The 19,849-nt window shown below is 57.5% G+C and overlaps 1 pseudogene; it reads right to left on the minus strand.

Annotated features, from left to right (window-relative positions):
- Positions 1 to 11,663, minus strand: part of LOC135972151 (syntaxin-binding protein 2-like) — a 47,283-nt pseudogene extending 35,620 nt beyond the window's left edge.
- Positions 11,664 to 19,849: the final 8,186 nt, after the last annotated feature.

Here is a 19,849-nt window from a genome sequence, read left to right on the forward strand (position 1 = left end):
GTAGTGGAATCGGAGTGTCTACCGATAGTTCCAGCAGCGTGGTGTACCAGTGTTGTCTGGGCCACGCTGGGGTGACCAGAATCAGACGTGCTCTGTCTCTGTGTGCCTTGAGTAGAACCTTGTAGACTAACGGGAACGGAGGAAAGATGTAGAAGAGCTGGTCCTTCCACGGAATCAGGAAGGTGTCTGACCGTGACCCCGGGGACCTCCCTTGGAGAGAGCAAAACGTCTGGCACTTCCGATTGGCGCGTGAGGCGAACAGGTCGACTTGGGGAAACCCCCACCTCAGGAAGATGGAGTGGATGACATCTTGACAAACTGACCACTCGTGAGACTGGAAGGACCTGCTGAGGCAGTCCACCAGTGTGTTCTGGACCCCCGGCAGAAAGGACGCTACCAGATGGATAGAGTGGGCTATACAGAACTCCCACAGGCAAATGGCCTCCCGACAAACGAGGGACAATCGGGCTCCCCCTTGCTTGTTGACGTAAAACATGGCCGTGCTGTTGTCTGTGAGGACTGCCACACAACGACCGTGTAGTTGCTCCCAGAATGCCTGACATGCCAGGCGCACTGCCATCAGCTCTCATACATTGATGTGAAGGGATAACTCGGCTGCGGTCCATAGACCCTGTGTTCAGAGGTCCCCCAGGTGGGTGCTCCATCTTAGGGATGAAGCGTCTCTGACTAGGGACAAGGATGGCTGAGGGGCGTGAAATGGGACCCATTCGCATACTGTCCCGGGGACCAACCACCAGCGGAGAGAGGTTAGGACCCTTTCTGGAGTGGTGGCCACTATATTCAAGCTGTCCCGACCTGGACGATATACTGAGGATAGCCAGGCCTGGAATGGCTCAGGTACGTTTTTACCGTTGAGGTTGGGAAACTTTGAAAGCTGCGAATGATGTTCGCCAGCGGCTGGAAGCGGGGCTCCGGAAGGAGGGCTCTGGCCAGTCTGGAGTCTAGGACTGCCCCAATAATCTCTATTCTCTGGGTTGGCTCCAGAGTCGACTTTTCGACATTGAGCAGAAGGCCCAGCTGATGAAACATGGCTATGGTAACTTGAACGTGGGACTGCACTTGTTCCCTGGTGCGGCCCCTGATAAGCCAATCGTCAAGATACGGAAATACTTGGATCTGCTGCCAACAAAGGGAGGCTGCCACGACCGCCATACATTTGGTGAATACTCTGAGGGTCGTGGAAAGGCCGAAAGGGAGGACTGTGAACTGATAGTGTTCGCAGTTGACCACAAAGTGAAGGAAACGTCTGTGTGCCAGATGAATCGCTATGTGGAAGTACATGTCCTTCATGTCGAGGGACCAGTCTCCAGGATCCAGGGAAGGAATAATGGTCCCCAGTGATACCATACGGAACTTCAATTTTACCATGAATTTGTTGAGTCCGTGCAGGTCCAGGATAGGGCGGAGCCCACCCTTAGCCTTGGGGATTAAGAAGTAACGAGAGTAAAACCCCTGCCCTTTAGCTCTCTTGGAACCTACTCGATCACTCTCATGGCGAGAAGCATCTGCACCTCCTGGATGAGGAGTTGCTCTTGAGAGTGGTCCCTGAAGAGGGATGGGGATGAAGGGGAGAAAGAAAATTTGAGAGAATATTCCTTTTCCACTGTGCGAAGAACCCAACGGTCTGTGGTTATAAGGGACCACGCATGGTGGAAGCGGGAGAGACAATTCCGGAACGGAGGGGAAGAATCCTGGATAGTAACTGATACGCTGTCCTTGGGCGCACCTTCAAAAGTTCTGTTTAGGTCCCGCCGGTGGTTTGGGCGGGCCTTGGTTCTGACCGGGCTGGTGGCCGGTGGATTTTTTCCTGCCACCTCTTCCATGCCTCCTATAAAAGTCCTGCCTCGGCCAAGGAGGTGGGTAGGACCGCTGAGGTTGCGGTTTAAAGGGTCTGCGTTAGGTGACCGATGTATGCATTCCCAGGGAACACATTATAGTCCTGGAATCCTTGAGGCTCTGTAATCTAGAGTCCGTCTTTTCAGAAAACGGGCCTTGTCCTTCAATTAGAAGGTCCTGTAGGTTTGCTGTAGTTCTGGAGGCAAACCCGACACCTGAAGCCACGATATGCGGCGCGGGCACATGGCTATGCCCGATGCAAGGGGCCTGGCAGCCGAGTCCGACGCATCTAAGGAGGCCTGTAAGGCGGTCCTGGCCACCTTTTTACCCTCCTCCACTAGAGCCCCAAACTCGTCCCTGGACTCTGGGGCCACTAGTTCTTTTAATTTTAACATAGAGTTCCATGAATTATAGTCATAGCAACTCAGGAGCACCTGTTTGTTCGCAACCCTGAGCTTCAGCACCCCAGAAGAATAAATCTTGCGCCTGAATAAGTCGAGGCGCCTGGCGTCCTTTGACTTGGGTGCCAGAGCCTGTTGCCCATGCCTCTCCTTTTCGTTTACCGAGGCCACTACTAGTGAACACGGCTGAGGGTGAGTAGATAAATACTCATACTCTTTGGAGGGAACAAAGTATTTCCTCTCCACCCCTCTAGCTGTTTGGGGGATCGAAGCAGGCGTCTGCCATATCGTTTTGGCATTGGTATGGATGGTACGAATGAGGGACAAAGCCACTCTGGACGGGGTCTCTGCTGACAGGATATTGACCACTGGATCCTCCAGCTCCACCACCTCCTCTGCCTGAAGGTTCATATTACGTGCCACCCTACGTAGTAAGTGGGCATGAAAGTCTATTGGAGGAGGGCCAGAGATTGTTGTCCGTGCCACTGCCTCATCTGGGGAAGATGAGGAGGACGCTACTGGTGCTAGAGGGTCCGGTGGTCCTTCCTGCTGTGACGGGTCCTGCTGCTCGGGATCCCCGCCGCAGCGGTCTGGAGCATGTCCAGAGGTGGAGGCTGGGGCATCCGTACCCCGTGGGGCAGGACAGCTTATGGTGACCTCTGGGATGCGAGGCTCTGAGTGGGTTGACCGGGAGGCTCCCGACGGTACCCCCTGGGCCTGGTGGTAGGCCCACAGGGTCCAAAAGGACCATTGAGGTGGTCCTTGGCCGTGACTGTTCTCCTTTTCGTGCCAGCATCCGGCATCCCCCTCGCCCTGACCCGAGGCATGGTACCCTGGATGCGAGTCTCTCTTGGACTGTGATGAGGGAGAGGCAGAGCGTGAGGGCCAGGGTGGTGCCGAGTGCGACTGTGTCGGTTCTCCTGGACGTGATGGAGAGTGGAGCTGAGTCGTCAGTACGCGGCGCTGTCACGGTGTCGGGGATTGGTGCTGGGAGCAGGATCGATACCGGGGCCCGGACCGATACTGAGATCCAGACTGCAGTTTCGATGATGACTGTCTCTAGGATCGGTGCCATGATCGGTTCCAGGAGGGAGATCACCGCTCTGACTGGTGCCGGGAGCGACAGTGGGAATCCGACCGGTACCGAGTGCCTTGGTGTGAGGCGGAGCGGTGCCGCGAGTACGACTGGCAACGCGAGTATGGCCGGTGCCGCGAGAGGGAGCAGCGCCGGGACTGTGAGCGGGTTCGAATCCGGGACCGGGAACGGTGCTGTTTCTGCCGGGGGAGTTGTCGGGTGAATCAGGGCTGGCTTGCCTCTGGATTGCACTGCTCGAACCGGAGGTGGTACCACAGTCTGTGGTGAGGCAGAGTCCATTAGGGCGATAATGTCTCATGCCGCTGCAAAGGTCTCCACTGTTGACGGAAGCCGGGGCTCAACCACAGTATGTTCTGGGGAGCTTATGCGCACCGGACTCAACGGTGCCAGAATCGGTGCTTGCCCCCTCAGTCGCTCCGAACCTGGACGCGACTCCGAGGCTGGTTTCATGGGTGCCAGCAACAGCTGAGGTGGATCCGCCGTCTCTGTCCTGCGGTGCCGCTTGGAGCCAGGTGAAAGAGGCACTGGGTCAGTTGTGCCGGCTGCGGTGGCGGGGAGGGTCGGTGCCGCGGGTCTCTATTAGAGTCTATCCGAGGTGTAGAACCTGCTGCTGTTGCCAGGGCGCTACGTACCGAAGTGCTCGGTGCCGGGTCTCGGCGCGCCGCTGGAGGGTCTGGGCTAAGAGCCGCCTCCATTAGGAGCTGCTTTAACCAAAAGTCTTGCTCCTTTTTGGTCCAAGGTCAGAATGCCTTACAGATTTTGCACTTGTTGGACTGGTGAGACTCCCCAAGGCACTTCAAGCAGGAGTCGTGGGGGTCTCCCATTGGCATGGGCTTGGAGCAGGCCGAACAAGGTTTAAAACCCGGAGCCTTGGGAATTAGCCCAAGTGGCAGGTGGGTAGGAGGGGAGAGAACCCCCCCAACCCACTATCTAATTCTATATACATTATAACTACGACTAAAACTATAACTACAACTATGCTACAGTAACTATAACAACAACTATACAACTACGGGAAAGAAAACGCTAAGGAAAGTGGAGATCAGCAAAGCCGCGCTCCACAGTTCCAACGACCGTCACGGGCAGTGAGAAGGAACTGAGGGGGCACTGGCTCGGCTGGGGTCTATATCCAGCGCCATAAAGGTGCCGCTCCAGGTGTTGCTAGGGTAAAAATTCTCTGACGATCATGCATGCGGCGCGCACACACCTAATTGGAATGGATATCAGCAAGCACTCGAAGAAGAACGATGCAGTTACACCGACCTAATTGGCTCATGTAGACCAGGCCTCGGTCTGACCTTGGTCAGTTCTCATGTGAGAGCTGCCAGCTTCCCCCACTTATCCCCCAGCTCAAACCTTCCCAACCCTGTGTTCTCGAGCTGGGGCCCCTGCTCCGATTCCCTGCTGGGAGCGTCCAGCCAGGAGCCATTGGAGATGTCATGGTCTTTCTGGCCCCCAGGCTGATCTGGGTCCGATTCTCTTCATTTCACCAAGACAGGGAGGTGACGCCCCCCCTCCCCGCCATGACTCATACCTTCCCTGAGAGTCCTTCCCCCCCACCCCCTGCCAGAGAAGCCATGAAACATACAGGAGAAACTGAGGCACGCATTGGATTCATAAAAGATATTACAAACATTCCCAGCTGGTCACAGATGCAGTCTCCCAGCAGCTCAGCAAAGGCTGGAAGCAAGAGCAGAAGCAACAGGAGGGAGAGATCTGGGCAGGCCTTGGATTTTACATCACTTTGCTTCTCCTAGGGAGACAGGAGCCACTGGGTTTCCCATGCGAGAATCCAGAGCAGGGTGGGTTTGCAGCTCCCCTCTGCTGGGGGTGGGACGGGAACTTCAGGAGCTGGGGGAAGCCCACAGGCCAGGGCTGACTTGTGGCTAAGGCTCGGGAGAGCTGGGTTCTATTCCTGCTCTGACAGACTCCCTGCATGCCTCAGTTTCCCATCTGTAACACAGGCCACCCTGCCTCCCCTGGGAGGCTGAATTCATTAGTGAGGTTCCGATACCATGGGGATGGGTGTAGGAGCACACACAGACAGGAATGTCCAGGTGTGGAAGAGGCTCTGTATGCAAAGCTTAATTCTGTGACGGAACTCCCCTGTTTATAAACAGAGAGATTGTGCTGGGCACACACTTCCCCAGTTGTGCCTCGGTTTCCCCATCTGTACAGAGGGAATAAGGACACTGGCCTTTGTAGAGCACCTTGAGATCTGCCCACGGCCAGTGTTAGAGAAGGGCTGGAGCCATTAGTCCAGCCACACAGGGAATGCTATTGTTCTGCCAACCCCTCAGGATCTCCAAGGGGGTCTAGACCCCACCCCTCCGCCCGCCAGGATCTCCGAGCAGGTTCTAAATCACTCCTCCCTTCTACTTCTCATGTCCTCCCCCTCCCCCCGCGGCTCTGTCCCATGGTGAGGGCGTGGCCGGCACAGCTCGCTCACCTCTCCCATGCTGGGCTCGTATGCCTTGAACGCCTTGAGTTTGGCCAGCACAGCACGCGCCAGGTGGAAGTTATCTTCATGGTCCCTGCAGCAAAGATAAACCCTGTGGGTCAGAAACAGCTCCTCCCACAGGGGCACACGCACTTCCTGTAGGAGATGACCAGGTAACCGTCTCCCTCTGGGCACACTCACTTCCTGTAGCGGATGGCTGGGTACCTCCCCATGGCACACTCAATTCCTATAAGGGATAACTGGGTACCCCCTCCCCCCCCGGGCACACTCACTTCCTGTAGCGAATGGCTGGGTACCCCTCCCCCGGGCACACTCACTCCCTGTAGCGGATGGCTGGGTACTCCTCCAGGGTTTCACACAATGTGGCAATCTGCTATGCCAGCATCTCCATCTGCTTGTTCCTTCCCCAGGCGCAGCAGGGGCTGAACCAGATGTGGAAGGCCTGTGGCCTGTCCAGGGAGTACACCTGGGAGGTCGGGGGGAGCAGAGATCAGACCCTGGTGCCAAGTGCTGGCAGCCAGGCCAGCAGTGCCCCATACCGCACCCCTAAGATGCACTGTTGGACCAGGCCAGCCTGGCGGAGCCGGAACGAGCCTCTAGTGAGGGAGAGATCCCTTCGCCAGAGCCACTCCTGTTGTGGTAGAGGGACAGCGGCCCAGAGATTCATGCACCAGCCTGGGACGAAGACACCCCGGGTTCAGGTCCTTACTTGGCTGCAGACTCCCGGGTGCTCTTAGAGGTGTGTCTCTGCCCTGGAGAAGTCAATGTTGGGGGAGGGGGCTTGGCCACACTTCTAGTCTGGCAAAAGCCCCAGAATAGTCACGGGCAAACCCGGCATCAACGTGCGTCTGCCGCTGTCGCTTATTTCACTGGACGAAGAGAACGAGCCATTGGGGAAAACGTGCTTGGACACCAATAAAACAGTATCGGCCCACGAAGGGTTTGCTGGTGCAACAGGACGGGTGAGCCAGCAAAGCCTCCTGACACACACTCAGCTTATACCAGCCAAAACTTCTCTTGGCACAGCTGGCACCGGTGCCCAGATGAAATAAGCTACAGTGGCAAAAAAGACGGTTACTCACCTTTGTAACTGTTGTTCTTCGAGATGTGTTGCTCATATCCATTCCAATTAGGTGTGCGCGCGCTGCGTGCACGATTGTCAGAAGATTTTTACCCTAGCAACTCTTGGTGGGTCGGCTGAGGTGCCCCCTGGAGTGGCGCCCTCATGGCGCCGGATATATGCCCCTGCCAACCCAGCGCCCCCTCAGTTCCTTCTTGCCGGCTACTCCGACAGTGGGGAAGGAGGGCAGGTTTGGAACAGATATGAGCAACACATCTCAAAGAACAACAGTTACAAAGGTGAGTAGCCGTCTTTTCTTCTTCGAGTGCTTGCTCATATCGATTCCAATTAGGTGACTCCCAAGCCTTACCTAGGCAGTGGGGTCGGAGTGAGATGTCGCGGAGTGAAGGCCCAAATGCCGCATCATCCCTGGACTGCTGCACTATGACATAGTGGGAAACGAAGGTATGCACGGATGACCAAGTCGCTGCCCTACAGATCTCCTGTATGGGCACATGAGCCAGGAAGGCAGAGGACGAAGCTTGAGCCCGAGTGGAATGGGCAGCGAGTTGTGGAGCTGGGACACCAGCCAAGTCGTAACGTGCACAGATGCATGATTTAATCCAAGACGAGATTTGCTGTGAAGAGACCGGAAGTCCTTTCACCGCTACGAACAGCTGGGACGTCTTTCTGAACGGCTTCGTACGCTCAATGTAAAAGGCAAGAGCCCTGCGAATGTCTAGGGAATGTAGCTGTTGTTCCCTTCGCGAAGCGTGCGGCTTCGGGAAGAAGACCGGGAGGAAGTCATCTTGGTTGACATGGAAGGCAGACACCACCTTAGGGAGGAAGGCGGGGTGTGGTTGCAGCTGTACCTTGTCCTTATGGAACACCGTATACGGTGGGTCCGATGTGAGGGCCTGAAGTTCTGAGACTCGTCTCGCCGATGTGATAGCGATGAGGAAAGCTGTTTTCCAGGACAGGTACAGAAGCGAGCAGGTGGCCATCGGCTCAAAGGGGGCACCCATGAGTCTAGATAGGACCAGACTGAGGTCCCACATAGGGGCCGGCTGACGAATTTGTGGGTACAGGCATTCTAAAACCTTGAGGAACCTGCTTACCATGGGACTGGAGAAGACTGAGCGCCCGTTCTCACCCGGGTGGAAGGCTGAAATCGCTGCTAGGTGGACTCTGATAGATGAGACAGCTAGGCCTTGCTGTTTCAAGGACCAGAGATAGTCTAGGATGGTAGGTACTGGCACCCCCATAGGGACAGTGTTGTTTAGGGCACACCAGCAGGAGAAGCGCTTCCATTTGGCCAGGTATGTGGACCTAGTGGAGGGCTTTCTGCTCCCCAAGAGCACTTGCTGCAACGCAAGAAGAGCAACGCAGCTCGGATTGAGTCAGCCATGCAGCATCCAAGCAGTCAGTTGGAGGGACTGCAGGTCCGGATAACATAACCTGCCGTGTTCCTGAGTGATCAGGTCCGGCCACAATGGTAGAGTGATTGGTTTGGTCACCGACAGATCAAGGAATGTGCTATACCAGTGTTGTCTGGGCCACGCTGGAGCGATCAAGATTAAGCGGGCCTTGTCTATGCGGGGTTCGGGGGGGGCAATAAAGGGACAGGGAGCAGGGGGGGGTTGGATGGGGCGGAGGTTCGAGGGCAGTCAGGGGCAGGGAGAAGGGGGGGTTAGATGGGTCAGGGGTTTGGGGGGGGCAGTTAGGGGACAGGCAGCTGTTGGATAGTCATGGGAGTCCCAGGGGGTTGTCAGGGGACAGGTAGGGGGTGGGGTCCTAGAAGGGAAGTTGGAGGGGGTCTCAGGAAGGGGGAAGTTGGGTACAAGGACCAGAGGGACTTAGATAGGGGGTGGAGTCCTGCGGGGCAGTTGGGGCAGTGGTCCCGGGAAGGGTGATCAGGGGGGTTGGATGGGTTGGGCTTTCTGTGGGGGGCAGTCGGAGGGAGTGGATGGTGGCAAGGTGGGGCTACCCTCCCTCCCCGTGGAGTGTCCTATTTTTTGAATGTTAAAATATGGTATCCCTACTCACAGTGCAGCTCTCCAGTCACAGTAGGCTACAGCATGAGGTCTCAGCTTCCTCACTCCTTCCCCCTCTTTCCTGTTGGTAGTGGCCAAGGGAATGCTGGGAAATGTAGTTCTTTCCCTGCTCCAGGGCTGGCTCTATAGGCAGGGAGCTAACCAAGAAACTACAACTCCCAGGGCCCCCTGTTGGTTCTCAGCTCCCATGCTGGATCCCTGCCGCCCCTGCAAATGGGCTGCCCCAAGGACGTGCTTGCTTTGCTGGTGCCTAGAGCCGCCCCTGTCTGCAGCATCAGCAGCGAGGGGGGGGCCACAATCTTTCCTACGCAGCCCTTGTCTCACACCCTGCCCTCTGCCCTCCCGCACGGGGGAAGTGACTGGAGTGTACAACTCAGGATGATGCACAAGGAGGAACAGGGACTTGGGCTCTCCCTGCCGCTGTAATGGGGAGAAGCAGATGTGACCCTGACACACTGGGTATTCTGGTGGTGTCCCATCTCCCCACCCCAGTTGGGACTGATGGAGCAATGCATACTGGGAATGGTAGCCAGAGGCCGCCTTTCTGGGCGCACGCTGCAGGTGTCTGTGAGCCGTGCTGGCTGGAGGCAGGCCCATGGGGGAGAAGGGGGGGAAGGGATCGGTGGGATTGTTCGGTCTGGCCTGCTGGATCTGCATCCCCCTGCAGGAGGGCAGAGCGTAATCAGGGTGCTGCGCCCTGGCCTGCCGGCAGAGAGAGACCCCCCCACCCCCAGGCTCCAGTGTGCCGCTGGCCAGGCTCCCGGCAGGGGGATTCCCTGCCCCCCAATACTCACGGTTGATGAAGAAGACATGAGCCGCCTTGTAGGTGAAGGTGGGGCTGCCCTGGAAGTCATTGATCAGAGCCTGCACCGACTACAAAGGGGGGAGAGGAGGGGTTGTCAGCACCAGCCAAGGCCCCGCCCTGCTGCCCGAAGGGCCCAGCCCATGCCCAGCCCCTGGGGACTCAGGGCCCAGCATGATGTCATCGGGAGGTGGGCTGGTTTTCACCCCCTGGCTCTGGGCTCCCTCCCCGCCTGGAGCAGGACATGTGCCCATGTGCCTGGGACATCTCAGGGCCCAGCCACGTCTCTCACTGGCACATAAGTGTCCGTGCCCGGCCACAGGTAGGGCCTGGCATTGGCCTTGCTGCTGAACTAAGTGGGCTCTGAGCAGTGCCCAGGGAACAGCCGGCCAAGCAGCAATCTCAGGCAGCCGCCATCAGGGCCCGCTCCCTCCCTGGGCGCCACGCTGGGCACCTGCAGCTTCGCCACCCCAGCTAGCCAGGCAGGGTATTCAGAAGCTGTTTGGACTCCATGACCGGCCATTGTGACAGGAGGTGAGAACCTGGCTGCCCTGTCCTGAGCCCCAGGTCCCAGGTGGAAGTCCTCTCCCACAGCGCTCCCTCTGCGGGCAGCCCCTGCAGGTTCTGGGCTTCACCCTGCTCTGCCAGCGCCCCCTGCCCCCGTCTCCCTCCACTGGCCTCCCTGCTGCAGACGCAGGAGCCTCCTCCCCCACAGCCCCTGCCACCTGAGCCTCTGCCTCAGCGATTCTCCTTCCCTTTGAGTCTCAGCTGAGGACTTAGGGTGACCAGATGTCCCGATTTTATAGGGACAGTCGCAATATTTAGTTTTTTCCCTTCTATAGGCTCCTGTTACCCCCCAACACCTGTCCCGGTTTTTCACACTTGCTATCTGGTCAGCCTAGCCGAGGTTGCCTCTCTCCGCCTGCTGCACCTTCCCATCCAACCCCCACGGGACTGCACTGCGGAGAGGTCTGGGGGACAGTCTGTGCCTCACGTGGCAAAGAACACGAAGCCCAGCTCCGGGGAAACAGCCTCTTGGGGAGCCCCTACTGGCCCCATTCCCATCCTGACCTTGTGCTGCGCATCCCCCTGGACGGCGTCACCTCCAGGCTGCACTAGGTGCTGCCCCGGGGTCTCCCCTGCTCCCCATCCAGCTGCCCCAGGCCCGAGCTCCTACCCTCTCCACAGGGCTGAGCAGGTAGATGGCCTCCAGGCTGGGGATTGGCTCCCGGCACTTGTTAATATCTTCCACAACTAGGAGAGAGCAGACATTGGGCGCGGGTCAGTGGGTCCTAGCCACCCGCCCCAGCCACTCTCCACCGGGATGCGGGGAGGGGAAGCCAAGGGGAACAGGGATGTTCGCTGGCAGCAGGCTGAGGGGTTCCACAGGCTACAATGCAGCAGCAGCTTTGATGTGGGGCCATGGGCTGCGATGCTGCCCCAGTACGGAGCAGGGAGGGAACGTCCCTCTGTACTGTGCTGGGGACAGCCCCCTAGAGCGCTGGCTCAGCTCTGTGCCCCTCAACCCCAGGGCTCCTCCACCCTGGAGCAGGGAGCCAGCATTCCCCCTCTCCTGCCAGGACCCTGCCCGCAGCATGGGGGAGGAGCAGCGAGGAGTTAACAGGGGTCTGAGAAAAGCGGTGAAGAGGCTCCAGGGGCTGAAAGCGCCGGGCTAAGGGAACTAGATCTGGCTGGGAAGGTACCAATAGCAAGGAGGGCATCTAGGGGGCTGCAAAGGGGGGAAACTAGATGCAAACGTGAATGTAGACAAGTCAACTCCCCGACTGTGAGGTGTATCCAAGGGGGAGGGGAGCCCTGGCGGGGGGAGCAGACGGGAGGGAGGGGCCACTCACGCGCGATGCCTTCGTCCACGATGTCGGACATCTTGGAGCACGACGAAAGGATGCGCGTGCTGGGGTCCATGATCAGCACCTGGGGTAGTGAGAGGGGAGCACGCCACTTCGGACGAGCTAGTCACTGCCCTGAGCCCAGCCGCCCACAATCATCATCCACGGAACAGCCAAGGGAGCAGAGTGACTGCTAACGGCAGAGCCGACGGCTCCCGGCCCAGCCCTTCCACAGCAGAGTGGCAGGGCCGTTACCAAGCCTGCACTTGGCTGAGCTGACCGTGCTAAGGACTGCATGAGGAGCGACAAGGAGAGCGGCTCCGAGCAGAGTGGCTGGTACGAGATGTCGGAGACAAACCTGGGACACCCGGCCATTCAGAATGGTTCCATCCTCCTAGACTGGAGGAGATCAGCCTCTTGGCCCAGGTGACAGGGTGAGTGCAAGAGGCAGGGACAGAACCCAGGAGTCCTAGCTCCCAGTGCCCTCCTCTGATCCACCAGATACCCGCTCCCCAGCCCTCGGACAGAACCAGGATCAGGGCACAGAGAAATGGAACGAGGGGAGTCTCCGTGTTCCCCTAGGAAAGCCCTGTAGGCCATTGGCCCAACATCTCTACTCCCTTCCTGCCGTGCCGAATGAACCCATTGCTCCGTGCAGCCCAGCATCCCGCTGCACCAGATCCGGCCACTGGGAAACCTAGTCCCCTGTGCTCCCTCTGCCGCACGGGCCTAGCCCACCGCTCCACACACCACAGTCCAGTCCATGCCGGGGGCTCAATAACCTGCCTGCCCAATGGTGCATGCTGCCCCCATGCTTGGCGCTCTCCTGCTCCTCCTCCCACCCAGGCTGGCTCACTGGGCCCAGTGGTCTGATCCGGTGTGTGTGGGGGGAGATATGGGACCAGCTGGGTCTGATCCAGCGCAGCAGGAAGGCAGACATACCCAAGCCTAGCTGGGGGCGGATGATCGGCTAGACAGAGCAGGGATCTGATCCAGCCTGGAAAACCTCAGGGTCCTAATGAATCCCAAGAAGCTGGAGGGGAAGGAGCACGATATATGGATACAGCATATCCCCAGGGGAACACCAGGGCAGCAGGCCCGGCCTGCTTACCTTCCATTCTCCTTCCTTCTTCACGCTGCAAAAGACAACGCTGAGGATCTCTGCGAGAGAAAGAGATGGGGATTAGTGGTGGGGATTGGATGGGACAGCTGTGCCCTGAGCCAGGACCCACTGGCTGGTGGAAGGACCCCTTGGGGAAGTGGCTCAGAGGCTGCTCTCAGGCCAGCTAGCGATGTGCTCCTAGCAGAGCCCCAGTCAGCGATCGTAGTGGGGTGGCAGGCTAGATGGGCCATGGCTCTGATCCCCTTCCTTTCTGCCAGGCTGGATACGAGCGCAGCTGAACTAAGGATCTGGCCCCGTGCAGCAAGAGAACAGATCCTGTCCAAACTAGACTCCTTTCCAAAGCGGCTGGGGCCATCGCATTGACCAGACCCCAGGCAGGCTGAACTGCATTCACCAAACTGGTTCCTTCACTCAGGGTTGTGAGTCTCTCCGCACCTGAATCAGGTGAAGCAAGAAACGCAGGCCCGGCTGCAGAATCAGGAGCCGTAATTCCCTGCCTGGGCCTGCTCCGGGGACAACATGAGGCACGCCAGACAGACAGACGGGGCTGCCCCAGGAGAATCTGGGTCCGCTCCAAGCCTGTGTCAGTTTCACTAGGCACCTGCTAACACAAACCTGTTCCCACCCCTCTCCTTGCCAGGGCATGAGGCGGGGCCTTCTCATCACATGATCAATAAGGGGCGGTGCTCATAGCACCGCCTCCAACCACAGCTAGAGCATCCCCAAGGCGTGAGACTCTACAAAAGCGCTGGTCTCCACTGCTCCAGCTCACAGCGAGCAGCCTCTCCAGGCACTGCTGGGCCCCTGGGAGTTCAGAAGCCGGGTCAAAGACACCCTTGTGTCTCTCTACTCCCTTCCCAGCGGGCACAAGAGCCTCCTTCCCTGCAGCTGCTGCCGCCTGGATCAGCCCCCTGCATCTCTCCGCTCTCCTCCTGCTTGTTGCTCTTAACTTTCCTGCTGCTGTTTTATCTTTGTAGCCATTTAGCCCTGTACAGGAAAGATCCCATCCTACTAGTTAGACCCTTCAGCAGCTCCCTTATCCAGGCTTATAATCCTATCTAGGACCCCGAGTCATGGCCCAGGGACCCACTGGGCTGGGTACTGTACATTATTTGCTAGGGGTATCATGGTACAGCCTAGGAGCCCCAGTCAGACCAGGCCCCCTTGCGCCAGGCGCTGTACAAATACAGAACACAAAGACCGCCCCTGCTACAAGCCAAGTGGAGGTTCTGCAGCCACCAGGCTCATTTCCCAAAGGGTCCCAGTGCCGGGAGCACCTTCTTCCTGCAGGATCATGTGCACAGCACACAATGGACAATAGCAGGGCAGCCAGCGCCGGGTTGGAGGCAGATGAGACCTCTCCGGAACAGGAGCTCAGGCTGGCTTTCTGGGGCCATAGAGGGTGTGAGCAACAGGCACTTACAATGCCCCAGTTTCAGCAAAGGGCATACTGGTTCTGCAGGCAGCCGCCCATCAGAGAAGGCTGGCCCTGTGGTGAGTGACAAGAGCTTGGGACATGGGAGACCCAGGTTCCATTTCTAGTCTGCCACCGGTCTCTGTGCAATGGGTATAAAAGCCTGGCCATGCCTCAGCACACAACCACTGCGGTAAACCAAGGCACAGAGTGGTAACAGCTGAGTACCACATCAGCTGATATTGGTGTTACCTGTGTAAGCAGAGTCAGGATGAGCTCTCCCCTGACATCTGGTAGTGAATTATGGTGAGGGTGGAAAAGAACTTCAGGGGCTGATCTTGTTTGCATAGGCACACCCACCTGCCTAGCCTGGGACAACAACAACTGAAAGTGGTTACTTTAGCTGGTGTGGGATCCCCAGTTTCTCTGTTATTGGGGCAGGAAGAATAAAGTGTTGTTACCCTGATTCTGTGAATCAAGGCCAGTGGAACTGTTGTATGACAGAGGGACTCACCAGTAACTAAGTAGCACTCACTAGACAAGGGGCATGGGTTACAAAACCCAGTGAATTGAGAGAGGCTGGGAATGGGCATGTATATCTGATGGTGTGGGCCCACCTTTGAGGGCCTGGTGCACCAATTGTACTGTTTCCTCTTTCCACTGTTGAATAGCAGAGCTAAGTTTGCTTCCATTAGGAATCTAGCTAAAAGTTGCTGAACTGAATTCACTTTGGGCCAATAGCGCACCAGCAGTGGGGCTTCTCTACTACAAGCTGAAATCACTAAAAGAGCTAAAATTGCTGAGCTGAGTGCTGTGTTAACCAGTGTGGGAGCCTGAAGAAATATTGCTAAGGAGCTGGCAGAGCTGAGTAGTTTGTAGGATGGTTGGAGTGGTCCACGGAACAGCAAGCAGAGTGGAGCTGAGCTATTTGCGGGGGTAGCTGGAGCGGTTCATGGGATGGCTGGTGGAGTGGAGCGGCTGGCAGAGCTGAGCAGTTTGTGGGACGGTTGGAGCGGCCCATGGAACGGGGAGCAGAGCGGAGCAGTTTGCGGGGACGGCTGAAGGAGCAGAGCGGCGTGGCGCAGCGCGGTTGGTAGAGTGGAGCCATTTGTGCTAAAGGCTGCAGCAGAACTCCACGGAGAGGTGGGGCAGTCGGCCTCGGACCATGTAAGGTGCCCCTTAACATCCCGTGTGCCCCCCCCCATTTCCGCCCAGGCTGGGGGGGGGCGGTAAAACTCTGCAGATAAACTTTTGAACTCTGGGGCAGCACTGATCAGGGACAGAGACTTTGGGGTTGTTGGACTTTGGGGTGATTGGACTTAAGACCCTGAGAGGAAAAGGACACTGCCAAACTTACTTGGAGGTGGGTCTTTTGCTCATGGTTTGTGTTATGAATCCTGTTTGTGGTGTTTCCCCAACATAATGCCGCATTGTTTCCCTCCTTTATTAAAAGGCTTTTGCTACACTCCGACTCTGTGCTTGCGAGAGGGGAAGTATTGCCTCCTAGAGGTGCCCGGGGGGTGGTATGTAATTGTCCCAGGTCACCGGGTGGGGGCTCGAGCTGGTTTTGCCTTGTGTTGTTGAAACGGAACCCCTAGATATTGAACCCGGCCCTTGTTGCTGCCAACTCAGAGGGGCAGAAGGGTTACACCTGCAGTCCCTAAGGCCGCTGGTTGAGGAGAAGCCAGTATGGCAGTGACAGAGCCTGGGATATGACCCAGGAGTCCTGACTACCAGCCCTCACCCCTGCCCTAACCACTAGTAGGTCTCACATGCATTTCATTGGGCTTCCTCTCTTTGTGTCTGCAGTTGTTCATGCCCCCACCCCCTCAAGTACATATAACCCCTCCCCCCCGCTCTGAAGGCAGAGTGGAGAGCAGCGGCTGCACAGAAATAAGAACAGCGAGGTGAAAAAATGGTATTCGTCAGCTCAGTGGTTTGAGCATTGGCCTGCTAAACCCAGGGTTGTGAGTTCAATCCTTGAGGGGGCCACTTGGGGATCTGGGGCAAAAATCAGTACTTGGTCCTGCTAGTGAAGGCAGGGGGCTAGACTCAATGACCTTTCAAGGTCCCTTCCAGTTCTAGGAGATGGGATATCTCCATTAATTATTATTATTATTTATTATTATAATATCACTTTTCACAGCAGACTTAGCACCCCAACGCCACCCTTACTTCTGCACTGCTGCTGCCACCCTGAGGCTGACAGCTGGAACCACACCGCCACCCCAGACAGGGATTGAGACAGGGGGATGGAGAGCCTGAGCCTGGTGGTGGGGCTCTGGCTGTCCCCTTTATTCCCGCCTCCCGGGCGGGCACAGCCCTTCTGTATGAGCCCCTGCCACTGGGGGCCGACAGCCAGTGCTCTTAAAAAGCACACAGCTCACGCCTCCCATGACACACCCTCATGCCTCCCTTGGGAGACCTGCCCCATAGTTTGAGAATCGCTGCACTAGAGAATGCTCCCCTCCCACAGTCCTCATTCCCAGCTCTAACCACTAGACCCCACTCCCCTCCCAGAGGCAAGGGTAGAACCCAGGAATCCTGACTCCTAGACCACACTGCCCCCAAACTCCGACAAGCCGTTCAACTTTCCCCGCAGCCAAACCAAAAGCTCTCCATGCGACCTAGCCACGTGCCACTTGAACAAGCCTCTTCAGCCAGCGCCGTTGAATGAGTCCTTCCAAATCCGGACCTAAAACCGAATTAACTCAATTGCTGGGAATGAAACCAGATAATCCGCCTTCTTCCTTCCCCACCTGCCGCTAATCTGGATTTGGGATGTTAAAAATGCAACAACTGGCAGCGAAAAGAAGAGACAGGTGGGAGTGAGTGTAAGGCCAGACGGAACCATCAAATCATCCAGTCCGACGTCCTGTTCAACAGGCCAGAGAACGAGGGCCGCCTGGGGGGGGGCAAGTGGGGCAATTTGCCCCGGGCCCCACAGGGGCCCCACGGCCCTGGCCAAGAATCCCTTCCCTGGCTAGAGGCGCCTTTTTAATTTTTACTCACTCGGCGGCGGTCCTGGTCTTTGGCAGCACTTCAGCGGCGGGCCCTTCAGTCGCTCCGCATCTTCAGCGGCATTTCAGCGGCGGGTCCTTCAGTGCTGCCGAAGACACGGAGCGAGTGAAGGACCCTCTGCTGCCTCAGAGCGCTGCCCAGTGAGTACAAGCGCCGCAGCGCGTGGTGCCTTTTTTTATGTCCACTCCTCCGCTTTTCCCCAGGCCCCCTGAATCCTCTGGGTGGCCCTGCAGAGAACTTCCCCCAGGTCTCTCTGCACTTAGCCAATCACCTGCATTTGGCTAAAGCCTCTTCCGCAAAGGGTTAGGATTAGGGTTAGGGCTCTGAAACCCCCCCAGAGATGGCGAATCCACCCCTCGCCGGGGGCATCAATCACCCTCCCATTGCAAAATCAGTGCCTTATGTCGAGTCTGGTCTGGTCTGGCTCTAACGTCCAGCCAGTGGTTCTTGCTCTGCCTTCCCCACTAGATTGAAAAGCTCGTTGGCACCCAGTATTCTTCTCCCCTGGAAAGGACTCAGACACTGAAATCAAGTCCCTTCTCCTCCCCAAGGCACTAAGGAGGCTGAGCTCTAGGCCTCTCCCCGGCTCGCCTTTGCTCCAGCTCTTGGATCAGTTCTGTGGCTCCTTCCCGCACCGTCTCCAAGCTGCCCCCAGTCTTTTTAAAATGTGCACACCAGAACTGGATGCAGCGTGCCAGTCTCGGTCTCTCCGATGTCATATACTGGGGTAAAATCCACCTCCTTGCACCTCTGTAGGACCACTCCACAGGAGGGGCTGGCTATACAGATCACAGCCTTTCACTTGGGCAGGACAGGTTCATTAGGCCAGGTCTACACTACAGCCTTATACTGGGATAACTACGTCCCTCCAGAGTGTGAAAAATCCACACACATCCTGCCCCCCGAGTGACGCAGTTAGACCGACCTAGCCCCTGGTGTAGACAGTGCTATGTCGATGGGAGGGCTTCTCCCATCAGTATAGCTACTGCCTCTCATGGATGTGGCTTAACCACGCCGACAGAAGCGTCTCCACTACAGCGCTACCCCGGCACAGCTGCACGGGGGTGGAATGTGGACACAAGCCCATAGATGCTGGGGCTTTGCCAGTTAGCGGCATATTAAAGAATGCCCAAATCAGCAACACCACAGTCAGCCCAGCCTCCAGCACATGTGACCATGCTAATGTGGATAGCGAGAAAGCCTTGCAAAACCCGGTCTGATCAGTTTGAAAGGCTACGGCCACAGTGCTGGGGGCATGGGGGAGGCCAGGCACTGGAGAAGGGGCAGGCCGGGCTAAGCAACAGCAGCAACACGTGCAAGTCACGTCCCTGGAAGAACGGAGCCAGCTAGTGACATTGGAGCAGCAGGATGGGGGAAGGGCAGCTCAGAAAGCAGGGGGCACCTCTGCCAACATTCAGGGGACAAAAGAAAGTGAGGGTAATTCCACTGGGCTCTTGGCGCATCTAATGCCACAGCATGGAGGTTGCTCTGAGTGGGGCAGGACCAACATGGCAGTAAGAGCTTGGTGCCTCCCGCACCTACACTGTGCTTCTCCAATTGCTGCCACGCCGGGGAGATCTTCCAGATGAAGTGCTTCAAATGGGGCTGCAGGAAGTGTCCGTCCACAACATGGTGCACTGCCAAAGAAGCAGAAGCATCTGGAGCTCTGGCCACATGGCCCAGTGCCCACAGCCCAGATCATCATGGAGCAGCCAGAAGCTGTGGTCAGGGCCCCATTGCACTGGTGCAAAACCTGCAGGCTGGTCCTAGCCCTGGGTGATCACACTGCAGACAGAGACGCTGCAGGACACTAGGGTGCATGGATCCTTAGCTCAGGGAATAATTTAGAGGCTAAGGAGCCCCAGGCGAGGAGCCCAGCTCCCCCTGCAGCCGGGCCGGGAGGGGGGTAGGGGTGGGGGGACAGGACGGGACACAGAGCCCTGGCCTTGGCTCGCCGCAGCTAAACCACCCTGCAAGCTCCCCAACTGGGGCCTTGCTGCTCGAGCTGCGACACGGAGGTCAACCCACCCCAGAAGCAGCCACCCCAATGAAGGAAGGTGTCAGGACATAGGTACGGATGCAGTAACACCGCCAAGGGCTATGCAAGTGTTAACAGAGTGAGCCTCAGCCCCCCGGCGGTGGGCATTATCCCCATGTTAGAGTGAGGAAACTGAGGCCTGGGGAGCAGAAGTCCTTTCACCCAGGTTAGACCGTGAATCCATGGCAAAGCTGGGAATAGGACCCATTAGCCCCGAGACCCTGACCTGCAGCCCCCTGCTATTCCTGTTCAGAGACCCCTCTTGAACCGGGGCAGTATGGCCCAGCCCAAGTATTCAAAAGTCACGTGTCAGGCCCTCCTAATTGTGCGATTTACTGAGGAAAAACTAAGAGAAGAGCTAAGGGTTATTAGCACCACCGGCGGTCCTGACCTGTGGGCCACTTTTGCTCTGTCCCAGTTCTGGGGGCAACCATGAAACATCACTTTCCAAGGGTCTTTTAAGCCCCAGGTCTGTGGTCTGGATTTAGCCACAGGCCCCCTGCCCTGTCTCCAGCCAACCCCTGCTGCACCCCCCTGTCTCCAGCCAACCCCTGCCGCACCCCCTGCCTGCAGCCAGCCCCGCAACCCCCTGCCCTGCCTGCAGCCAGCCCCTACCTCCAGTCAGTCTCTGCCCTGCCTCCAGCCAACCCTGCACCCCCTGTCTCCAGCTAGCCC

The sequence above is a fragment of the Chrysemys picta genome, chromosome 22 (genome assembly GCF_011386835.1).
Source record: "Chrysemys picta bellii isolate R12L10 chromosome 22, ASM1138683v2, whole genome shotgun sequence".
In the NCBI taxonomy this organism is placed as follows: domain Eukaryota; kingdom Metazoa; phylum Chordata; order Testudines; family Emydidae; genus Chrysemys; species Chrysemys picta.